This window comes from Pollicipes pollicipes, unplaced genomic scaffold, assembly GCF_011947565.3.
Source record: "Pollicipes pollicipes isolate AB1234 unplaced genomic scaffold, Ppol_2.1 Scaffold_4881;HRSCAF=5763_pilon_pilon_pilon, whole genome shotgun sequence".
NCBI classification, from domain to species: Eukaryota; Metazoa; Arthropoda; class Thecostraca; order Pollicipedomorpha; family Pollicipedidae; genus Pollicipes; species Pollicipes pollicipes.
The window spans coordinates 37,367,532-37,379,984 of NW_023596576.1; positions in this window are offsets into that span (position 1 = coordinate 37,367,532).

Below are 12,453 nucleotides of genomic sequence, written 5' to 3' on the forward strand. Positions count from 1 at the left end.
TATTTGCTTGTTAATTGTTTGAGAATAGTATTTGGTGCGAAACTGCTCATGAGGGCATGTTTTTTATTATTTTACATTCTATAACTAAACCAAAACCCAGAAGATAGGTCGTGATCAATTCTGCCTAAATTTCATAGTAAACAAAGTGAAGGAATCATGCGTTAAGCGGCTGCGTGAAATAAATCAACGGCGCTCTTGATTTGATGCTGGTTCGGTGGACTTTCTGAGCCGGTATAATTCAGAAGCTTAACTAGAATTTTGATTTGGTCTCTATAGAGATATTAACGACTCCCGCGAATGCAGATGTCGATCAAAATGAGTCACCAATCTATATCAACATGGTCAAGACATGTTTGCAAATGTTCAACGTTGAGTCGGAATTGCCTGGTGATGCAAACCATCTAATGCAGTTTTGAGTATGCGCGCTCGCAAGCCATAGCAACAAAATCTCGCTGCCAGGCGTTGCAGTCTCTACAGACTGCGCAGCGTGGGCTCCAGGTTAACACTAAGCCTTGGCCAACGGCGGGACGCAAATGATGACGCATTTATTGAGCCTGGTAGTGGAATTCGGCGAGTTAAGGTAGAACATCCACTTTTCATTTTGCTTTAACTGTTAATCTGTCCAGAGGGCAAACCCAAAGTTATAAACGAAAGGTGCGCCTGGTCTAATCTTTGTGAGGTGCGAATTGATATTCAAAGATATTCGGAAACACCTTTTCACGGAGGCCCTTCTTGCGCGCGCGCCGCCCGCCGCCTGGTGTCACAGTGACCAACGCCGTTCGTTTTACGGAAACTGCGACCCAGGCCATCGCTGCCCCCGCTCCCGAGATGGCTGATGAATTGCTCAACTCCATCGAGAACGAGGAGACATCTCTTTTGTCACGCCAAGTTCTGAGGAGCAGCCCCAGTGCCATGCGACAGGGCACAGAGATTTTCCATAAAACACTGTCGTGGGGCTTACACGTGACCAGCATCAGCCGCCGCCAGATGGACACTCCAGCTAGCCTTTTACATCCATGGCATCGCTTGTCTGTCGGCATTGTTACCACACTGGTGACAGGCGACAGCCTTTGTTCTGTCGCAGGCGCGACACTGAATCTCTGTTGAAGGCAGAGGCATTTCGGTTAACCCGTTAAAGCGCCTGCCTCACAACTCACCCAAGCGCGGAAGGTTGGGTTCTGGTCGCTTTAGCGCTCGCCACTTGCCTTTGACTGGCCTGACCTGCGGCCGGGGGCAGCAGCTGCATCTAAAAGCTAGGTGACGTCATTGGGTAGGACGGACCGCGCCGGCGACAGGTTGAGCGTTCGCCGCAAACTGCTGTCGTTTACCTGGAACTGTAGGACCGGGTGATGGGGTCAGGTCTTCCGCACCAAACACGGCTGGCAGTGGGCGCTGCTGCTAGGAATCCGCCGAATCAAATGCATTGTATTTAGTCTTACCAACAAACTTCTTAAGATTCTGAGCTTTGGCGCTAGAGCTACATTCATGCGAAAGAGATGTGAGCGTACATGTACCTGACCTTACTCAGTTGGTGGAACCTGGGCAGTCGGCGGTCCTTACGCCGCAAGCGTCGCACACAGCGCCTCCGCGAGGAGAACCGGAGCCACCAGCCATGCACCCCACGGGAGTGCGGAACCGCCCAAACCGCGCGATCAAATCACAACGCTAGACACACCTCTGCGTGTGCCGTGATCTCGCAAAGACTAGCGAGAGGCGTTTCTGCTCTGTACATAGAGCGCCCTGTCCGTATAACTGGCTTGTCACACAGCTAGCTGCACTGCGTAGGCGGGATTCCCACATTGTCTGAAGCGTCATCTGCGCGACCTGCCGCCCGAATGAATATCTGCTCGAATATCTTGACAATTGTTTATGTGGATGCACATAAACCGCCGCCGTACACATATATAAACCGCATAAACTCTTCGCCGATCTATTTTGTCGTGCGTGATCGTGTACGCCGATCGCCACTTGATTCTGGACGTGATAGCTGTCATAATGTGCGGACAATCCTACGATCGTGAATGCATGGTACGCAGAAAATTCACACCTACAGCTATCTGACCCGCCGGCATTGCCTCTGACCCCATCTCAACTGTTTTGTCCGTTTGGTATGTTTCGCCGTAAATGTAACTGTATTGAATAGCAGTTTTGTCAGTATGGGAATTTGACCGCCAGGCTTATTTTACCTTTGAGGGGGTCTTTTCTTACAAAACCACGAATGGCATTGATTTTTGTGCTTGCTAAGCTTAAACCTAAGGCGTGCCGTGATGGTTCTGACCCCACTGTTCTAATAGATCAATGACACTTTAATATACAATTTCACCAAAGGACTGTAGCACGCCACGTGATAATATAACGTAATAATATAACGGCCCCAGCACCGCTTCGGCCTGGCTCTTGTCCAGCTGCCAATGGCCCGTCCTAGATGAGTTTACATAAGTGAAATTGATGGCACGAGAACCCATTCACCTGCCACAAATTGGTCAATGTACGACGCTCTAGCAACTGAGCTGCAGGGATACCTCTTTGAGGCCTGGCCCCACGTGCTTGAAGCTTCTCAGATATTTTGTGATCACCTATTCATATCCGAACTATCCATTCAGTGTTAATTTTACCTGTCCGCACCCGCTTTCCACGTCGTGAATGTGTCTGTATCAATAAGCAAGCTATCTGTTAGCGTTACTGCCAAAGAAAACATTCATAACCATAAGGCACCTTCTTGTCGTGTTGATGAAACTGCAACAATATTGTGGGCGTAATTCCATCCTCGGCCGTTGTTACGCATCTGCAAAGGCGTAATTCCATCCTCGGCCGTTGTTACGCACCTGCAAAGGCGTAATTCCATCCTCGGCCGTTGTTACGCACCTGCAAAGGCGTAATTCCATCCTCGGCCGTTGTTACGCACCTGCAAAGGCGTAATTCCATCCTCGGCCGTTGTTACGCACCTACAAAGGCGTTATTCCATCTTCGGGCATTGTTACGCACCTGCAAAGTTCTATCGCGATGCTGGCTGTCACGGGCGTGGTCAACGACAGCCGGCGAGTGGACAAGGCTGTTGGCCACACGGGGAGCAGAAATATGTGTCATGTGATCATCCACCCTCGGCGACAGCTGTTTTGTGGCACGCGTCCTGACGCTTTAAGGGCGTCAGGGATGACGCGACATGCTAATCGTGTGATGCCATATGATATGTAAGGTCAGGTCATGATATAGTGTCAATACCTCAGCCATCTGTCTGACAGGTCATGAGACATGTCATGCCGGGTCACGAGACGATATTATTATGTCTGTCGTGTGAGATGCCGTAAGAAAATGTCAGAATGCCAATGGTTTGTTTGATATGTGATAGACATGTCAGGCCGGTCATTGGATGACGCTGGTATGTCAGTCGTGTGATATGTCATGAGATAGCGTCAGAATGTCAATCGGTTGTTTGATATGTTGAGAACGTGTCAGGCCGGGCATGGCATTGTGCTAGTATGTCGATCATCTTTTGAAATGTCATATGACATGTCAGGTCAGATCATGAGTCGATGCTAATATGCCAATGGACTGTTTGCTTTTTCATAAGACATGTCAGGTCAAATCGTGAAACGTTAAAGGTTTTCCCGAAAAAAATATATCGTAGTGCATTTAGCCTACTCCGCCTTTAATGGATTATAATCATTACGTAGCATGGTAACATGATAACATGTGGATAAGTGCATGAGAGGATTTTGGAATGCATATTTCGCGGTTAACATGCGTCACTGTGGGCCGAAGGCTAGATGCAAACGAGGCGACCGCATCAGGGAGGACGCCACCTGTGACCTTTGGAAGGTATCGTGTCTCCAAATTCTCATGCAACGTATGAAATGTTAAAAGCTTAACAGAAGCAACGTCAGAACTATGAACCTAGTGGTTAAAAAATGTTCCAAGAAATCCTCACTAGAATTCCGTGGTCCCATTGTCCGACGAAGGTTAAGAATTAATTCCAAGAGATAGCGAGGTATGTAGTGGTGCGGTTGCAAGTATCGCTATTGTGTGATGCAAATGATGTGACCTTTGTTTAGGGGCAACGTGAATGCAGGTAGATAAAGACTGTTTTGGTTGACAGCTTTACTTAAACCGCGTAGGATTTTGAGTAAAGACTAAAAGGTGCATGTGCAATGAAAAATATATGAGCGTGAAAATGAAGTTGGTCATCTTCCATTGCTCAAAAACGTTCATGACTCTTTTGTCTCGGATGCACCACCCAGTTCGAAATGTGCTAATGGCTATTAAGTTGACGTGCTATTATGTTGCGAATTCCAAACTTCCCTAGTTTCGCTTGGGTAATTTGTACATCATTTCATTTTTTAAAGATCGCCGCTTCTTTATATTCGGGAGCACTTAAGGTGAATTGGACAGTTGCTTTGTGCTGATCGCTTTTATTAAAACATGTCATTGCACGGTCTGTCCTTGTCGCCCATGTTTTTGTGTAGGCGCTGTAAATATGTTAAGCTATGTATCTGCTTATACCAAAGTCATACCAGTTCTTATGAGGTGGGTATTGTCTGAGATGAGTGGATAAGCTGTAACATGGTCTAGGAATCTACCAGAAACGAGCTTGGAGCTCTTATGCCAACAATAATTGGCTTTCAATGCACCAGGAGGTGCTGATTCGACACTGATATGAAGGAAACATGGGTTCAGTTGGCAACATAACCTTGCTTAGTTGAGAACGTTTTTTAAACAGCAGAACCCGATATGCTGGCGGTTCATTCTGTCCGCTAAGATTTCCAGCCTCATCATTCCGAAAAAAAAACTACGCTCTCGGGATCTACTTGATTATATCATAAAATGCACGCCTTCGTTTCAAGATCCTTGAGACAGATGCCTTTGTTTTTATTCTGCCGTTGCAGTCAATCTAGCCACAACAGATTCAGTCTGGACGTTCCTTGCTGTATTTGGCCCGAGAGGTTAAAGCACACTGCGGTGGAAAGGAAATTTCTGTCTAATAATATCTATAAACTTTATCTTTCAACGGACGCATCTATATCTCCATTCTGATTTTTCCACCAAGAATAAGGCTATTACTACTGTGTTGTCTATGAAATGAACGTTAGCTAAAAAAATTTCAGTTCACTTAATCCTCAGTGCCAATATTTTAAATTACAAAAGGACGAAGCCCTCGAAGCACCTTTTAGTATATAGGTATACCAGCACCGATCCGCCATCAACAGCAATGTGTTCAATCGCCATTAGGACAGTGTCTCGCCTTTTGACGTTATTTTTATTGAGACGTCATGTAAGTGGTTAGTCGGAACGTGCACCTCAACATGGTAATGATTACTGTGAACCATAAAGTATGACCGTTCATTTTGAAATAAATTACATGATTCACTGAGCATGGTGTCACAACAAACACTTAGCAAGTGTATTGATCTTAAACGGACTGCTCTTCGAGCTCTCATACAGCATGTATGATGCGGGCAGACTCTGACTTACAATCAAAGTATAAAAAATCTTGGAGTCTACGCTGACTTGATGCCCTCGCGCCTTGGCTAGCACCGATTCTAGCGCAATGCCGGATCGAGCTCGGGTCATGCTACAGCTAGACATGCGTATACACTGCGCTACAGTTCAGACTTCTGAGAATCATATACAAAACACAGGCCTACTCACTTCATTAAACATGCTCACAAACAGCCGCTGAAAACATGGTCGTTGCAAAGCTGCGCGCCGGGGAAAAGTATGCACCTTGCCTCGACAACAGTGCTGCCATCTTCCGTTTCGCGCAAACCGGGAGATGCCAGCGAAGGCACCGATGCTAGAGGGTGGGATATCCTGCGCTACGAATTAGTTTGTGAAATACACGCATGATGTCTATAATGATACGGTGGGACAAAATAAGAGAGTGGCTTTTATGTTACATTCAGCGGTCATTCACAAATGTATGCATTTGCATGTGTGTCGGGTGCTGCAGTGGAAGCCAAACTGATGTTCTCGAGAAAACACGCTCAAAAATCGTAATTGAAATGTAAACTCATCTCCGTTGGCATTCTGAACTTTCTGCTATCGCTTCTTAAAGGAAGTGTTCCACATTTATATGAAGTTTTGAAGTGAAATAGCCATATTGAAGACCTTTCAGTGCTGTTCACAATCCTGCCCTTCTTAGGACCTAAGCCCCTCCAGTTTCTGAGCTACGAGCCTGCAAAAGTTGAGAAAGATATATCGGGAGGGGGGGGGGGGGGAAGGAGCATTTCAAAGTCACATTGGCAGTCCTGACTTCATAATAAGGCCATGCAAGCTGTATCATCCCATAAATCATGCGGCGATCAAGGCCAAGAAAAACATGATTACTGTCGAGGCGTTCATATCCGGTGTTCGTGAGCGTGATTTCCAAATAGAACGGCCGTCAATTGGCTCTCAAACATTGTTGTGCAAGGGTACAACAACGTTTTCAAATCGTAACGCATGGAGGAATATATTTTCTAAACAGAGAAGTGTAGTGTGCAGACCAATCTCTTCAAATTAAAGGGTACACCAATAGTTAAAGCTGGGATTGTTTCATTATATTTGATGATCCTTTTAATATATTCACATGTGAAGCATCCCTTTTAACGTGATACTCTCCTTGCGGTTGGTACGTTTCTACGGGTTCAACATATTACATTCATATCGATGTCTACCTCTTCTTTATTTCACTTTTCACATCAATCAGTTTTGCGAGATACAGTGGCATTAATCATACGCAATCCCTTTCAGCGACTCATGTCATCCAAACACTAGCGTAACCATCTCGACACAAAAAGCCCTGCATGTCCCCACCCTGTACTGCTGGCCTAAAGGGCAGGCCTCTAAGCTATTGGGACTGTCGCACGTTCGCAAACGTCTGATGTCTGCACATGCTATTTTAGTTGGGACCAAGTTGTGATGGTCTAGTTAATTTGGTGCTGCACTTGAATCCAGAACAATGTGTAACGAGGGCGACTTATCGGCACCTGTCGCCCGACGTGTGTCGGCCGTCGCCGACCCCACTGGACGCCCTCGCCGGCCGATTCAAGGCCACGCCTCAGCACTTCAGAACTCCACCAACATCCATTGGTTGTCCAGTATGGTCACCAAGATTTCCGGTCGCATGCCGCACATAAAGGCGGTCGTATGCTGTACAAAACGTGTGTGCTCCACGAAGCGCCCCTGGTAATCGGAGCACAACGTACAACGTACAACGCGTACAACATATTGGACGCAATTCACGTTACAGTTTAATTGTTCAACGTCACTTCATTAAATGCGGAAACCTATCAAACGTTGTTTGTCGAGTGTGTGCCTTCAGGTCATTCGCACCTCTCCCAGTCAACAGCCAGCCAGGCATGTAGCAATATGGTGTGCATGGACAATGCCCCCCCCCCCCCCCCCGGCCCCCTGCAGCGAGTTCTTGGTACGTGCGTGCGGCGAACACCGCGCTGAATCACTAGCAATCATGACGGAATCTGAAAAATGCTGCTTCAGCGCGTCGAAAAAGTTCACGTTCTGGCACAGCAACATGTTCAGACTAAATGGTATTGTGTCCATCGGTGACTGTAACTCCAATAAAAAAGTGAAATGCAAAACAAGAACTGGCACTCGCCCTCATCAAATAGTCAACTTTAATATGGCTGGAGAACATGTATTACGCGAATGTAGCCGTAGGAACGCTTCAAAAAGTGGGGACAGGCTCAGAGCATAAATTAACAATTTTACCCGGAAGGCATGCCCGGCGATCAGGGGGAGGAAAGGGATAACTAACTTTGCACGCTCTTAATTCACGTAACATATTTTGGAGACATTGGAATTATCTTGTTTTCTGCTGGTGCACAATCTTACCTATGCGACTGGATTCTTCCCATTTCATCAATGCTCATCCTGGGGAAGCGAAATTTCGCGACCGGGTAGGGATTCGGGGTCAGTGAGAATGCCTCTGCCTTCACAGTTGAGATGTCAAAGTGCGACCTGAGTACAGGCTGGTCAGGATTTCGAATTCGAATCAATGGCCCCTATAGCGCTAGAGTTTTGTGCGCCTAGATTTCGCCGACTACTTTTCAACAGATAAGTTTTTGTCGCAGCATTTTACGCAGTGGCAAATTTGGAAGCTTAAAATACCACCAAGGACGAGGGAACCCGAGAGGGGAGGGGTGTCAGTGTGGGAAGCCCACCCCCTTGAACTTGAAAGCTGGCGAGTGGCGCCCCCCCCCCCTCCCCCCCCCCCCCCAGCTAGTTCTGGTATGTTAAGGGCTGGTTCTGAAAAAGTTGAGATTATGTAAGCCTGTACAAGTCATTAGCCATTAACGCCAAGACTGCAGTCACTAGCCACAGCCAATAGCAAACTTTTCACAAACGATCCCTTTCCAGCCATATGAAGTAACAGAATGCAGTCATGCCCTGTGCAGCCATCTCGCAGTTCATCGCCAGCCTCACTACCACCCGCGCTCCCCACGTCAGACGCGGTAGCCTGCCGGAGGATCATCAGAAGAAAGGTCATCGGTGACCCCGACCTCTTTGAGAGGCGGCGCCGAACGGGCGAAAGCCGACCGATCAGAGGGCACAACTGCGCGCCGCCGCCAAACGATCACTCACGAGCACCGTGACGTCATCCCACTTGTCGCCATAACCCTGCCACGCTCAGTCGAATGCCTCGCATCGCGGCCTGAACGTCAATATGCTCAGAAACCTATCAACATTAACCTGAAAGTTAGACATTCCCAGCCACCTGTTCAGGTCGTGATACACGCGCGCTCTCACTCGCATCCGCTGACTGGCGTCCCCGTGAACTTTGGCCGCGGCGGCCGGTCGGCCCCCGCCTCTGGCGTTCGGCCACAGAGACGCGTCCAGGTGCACGCAACAGTAACGCGCTACACCACACTGTCCCTTCCCCTCCCCTCTCTCGCGAGTTTGTCGTGGCCCTGCCCGTCCTTCGGCACCCACCTCCTCACCCCCCGCCACGCAGACTGCACGGTCCATTCGCTGTACCTCTCAGGACGACGGCCACGTCTCTCACTGCGGCGACGGGGGGGGGGAGGGGGATGGGGGATTACTCGCGCTTCCGTGGAGCGATCAACCATTACATCAGTGTCTTCAACCTGTCTCACGCTATTTTCAGACCAGTCATTTATAAATATACACACAAATACACGTAGACGCATGCACACACAGCTGGGACCATTCGGCAGTCAGGGTGGGCTTCGAAGTAGTAGATGGCGCCTCAGTACACGGCCGAACCTCGCACTGGGGGATCGTATCAAGTCACTAGGAAGGGAGCTATTCTGGATGGTAGCTCGTAAATAAAAGCGCCTCCCTCCCATCTCCGTGGATGACCTAAGAATGAACAAAACTTTACCCTGCCTATGCGGCGATCTTGGGTTTGCGAACCTCCCAAAACTCACCGGCCAGCGCTTCTGGCTCAACAGACCATAGGATCTTGTAAAGATGCGTCGATGTGCGGAATTTGACGAGGCTGCTTGCAGAGAGCCAGCCGAGTTTCGTCAGAAGATCCGAAACGTCATTGAACTTTTTACGACCAAAGATTACTTCTGCTGCAAAGCTGATGACTTCTTGGATGCCACAAATATTTTTTGGTGTCATTCCGATTAACCGAAGGCGTGTCAACTGAGTTGCTCCGGCATCGGCATGAAGCTGTTTGAGAATCACATCGTGTTGGGGCTGACGATGAACGGGGCGCAGCGATTTCTGTCCTCCCTGCTGCAGGCAAATAGCAAAGGAGCGGGCCTCCGGCCGCTTTATGACGCAGGAACTAACCCACGTGTGTGCGACCCGCAACGGCCCTTTTGAGACGCGCGGACCGACATGTATGTTTGACCTATAGTCCTATACTACCTTGAAGCGCATGAGGCGAACTATGTAAGGAGTCTGCTGAGTTAAGAGCAGCAGTTCACTGCGTTTGGACGTGTGGCCTGAGATCTTTGCGCAGCCTGCTTTGGTCACGTGCTTTGGACACCTGGCCCCTGGCCCAGACTGTATAGAGTTTACCGAAGCCTCAGTGGCCACCTTGGAAGACATAAACTAAACTGTGTGTTGAGCGTGGTGAGGCTACAGGGGCTACCTTGTAACGCGTGTCCGGGCCTCTGCATGAAGGTTGCCGATGTCAAGGCGGGAGTTGTCTCCCGACTAAGCACCTGAGGCCTGCTTTGAAAACATCGCTCCAACCACCACGGCTCGTAACAAACCGCTCGCCAAGCTCAGCCGGGACATCCAGATCCGGGATCCGAGACGGTTTGACCGCCAGGCTGGCCTGGAAAGAGGGCCGTTAGTGTTCCGCCTTCGCTTCCTCTGATGGGCAGCTCTCGTAAGCAGGTGACGCAACAGTTCACACGGGACAGCGTATTGCTGTCCACTCACAACGAGGCCTGACCAACAACTCCCACTAGCCCTTGGATCACGGCTCTGCGTCAACTCGCACAGAGGGAAACACTAGCCAAGACCCAGCAGTTGCAGCACACCCGCGTTTGGATGACACAGAATCCAGCGGCGACAAAGGCGCGAGAACGGTGAGCCTGACATGACCGTCTCCTGAACAAGATTGGCATTTGTCGATGACGCCGGCATCATTACAAAACAAGCGGATTTTCATTGCAAAGTGTGCGTAAAGTAGCCGAGGTGGCTAAACTTCTTTTTTGTGAAACTGATTCCGTTCGGAAGATTAGTCCACGTGCGGACCCACGCAGGGGCATGCTGAGAGGATTACTCCAATGACGTCACACCAACGTTGAGCGGGTGGGACCGCTTAAAATCGTGGACGGATCCTACCCTACCCCCTTACACGGCTTTGAGCCTCGGTGTGAACCGACGGGGCACTGAATCAGTTCGATGAGTGTTTGGAAAAGTATGTTTTGTTGAGTGGGCGGTTGGGGGTGCCAGAGGGGATCGCTTGAGTGTCATACGGAGAAATTTAATGTGTGGTGCAGGTGGCGATCCGGGCATTTTCGTCTTATTTCCATTATATGGTTTCACATTCCATTGCTGATTCTTAATGCGTCCGTTGCCAGTGTGTCATAACAGCTGCTTCACGTCGCATTAGAGAGTGTATTGCTGGCGTAATTTTTAAGGAGGGAAATTTCACTTATTTCTTACATGATAGATACACATTAGAGGCATCTGTCCAAACTGTGAACATACTTTTTACACTGAGCAGTTTGAACTGTCATCTGACATGGGAGTAACATCCTTGCAACCACTTAAGAGAATGCACAAAGGGCATCTAAATTTGCCTAAATTTGCCACAAATTTACTTGTGCAAAGTTTATTGCACCGAAGGCAAAGCCCAGCCTGACCCAGCTCTGCCCAGCTCAGCCTGGCCTGTTTTGGTCAAGCATATCTGCTTCATGTGATCTAGTCTAGCCAGGTTTTGTCTCTTGACAGTGTCCCAATAACATGGAATGCACTAGTTCATCATAGCACACCAGGTAACCAACTCACAATGAAAATTCCTGTGTTAAGAGTTATAGATCAAAATGTTGATCATGAATGTTAGGTGTTCAGTCTCAATACAGGCAGGGTGTAAAAATCCACTATGATTCATGAACTGTTGTAGCACTATTTGTATTGGTCATATTGTGATGTTTTGACATAACTTGTCTAAAAAAGAGATCACTGTCAGCAGTGAAAATGTCCATGACAAAGCTGGAGCTTATAAAAATGTTTCAAAGTGATGCTTCCTCTTTGCAGATAGTACCTGCCTGCTGCATAAGCTTGTGATCAGGATGGAGCAGTATGTTGGAGCAACAATAAGCCTGGATTGTGGTGCAGCTTTGGGACAATATCAGGTGTTGTGTCTGCAATAAATAATGAAGATCAGACCTTGACTATCACCAAGCCATTTAGAAATGGAGTGCCCTGCACAATGCAAGATCTGACCTTTAGGTAAGTATGAAAGCATTGATTGTGCTCACATTGGTCAGCTATTCTGTTGCACTGTCTGGTTGCCTTGTGTGAGATCATGTGGTGCTGTTGATTGGCAAGTGGAGTGTTGGAGTATATGGGTTTTTGTTGTTGACTGGGGCTTTAGGGCGTGCCGACTGAGTATATGGGTGACAGATGGACTGCACAACAGTCCATTGTATATGCTTAACAGTGGCTTGTATACTGTCCCTATGTACTGTTTTTTTCATGTGGTTAGTTGGTATCCAGTTGTGTTTTATCTGAGTAATGTGTAAGAATTGAGTGTGATGTCCCCTTTTCAGTGTCCAAGATGTAAGGAAAACTGGAGATCATCAACATTGATTCCTGATCCTTAAGTTGTTCAAACGGCAAGTGTGCCCCTCATTCAACAAAAGATCAAGGTAAATTGACACTATTCATTGTGGTTTATTTTAAAATATTTTTGATGCTGCATAAAAATTGTTTTTTAATGCTTTCTTTTGTGCAAGGCTATAGCAAATATGTTTGGATAGCTTGGCTGGATAACCCTTATATGGATAGACACCAATTTGTGCT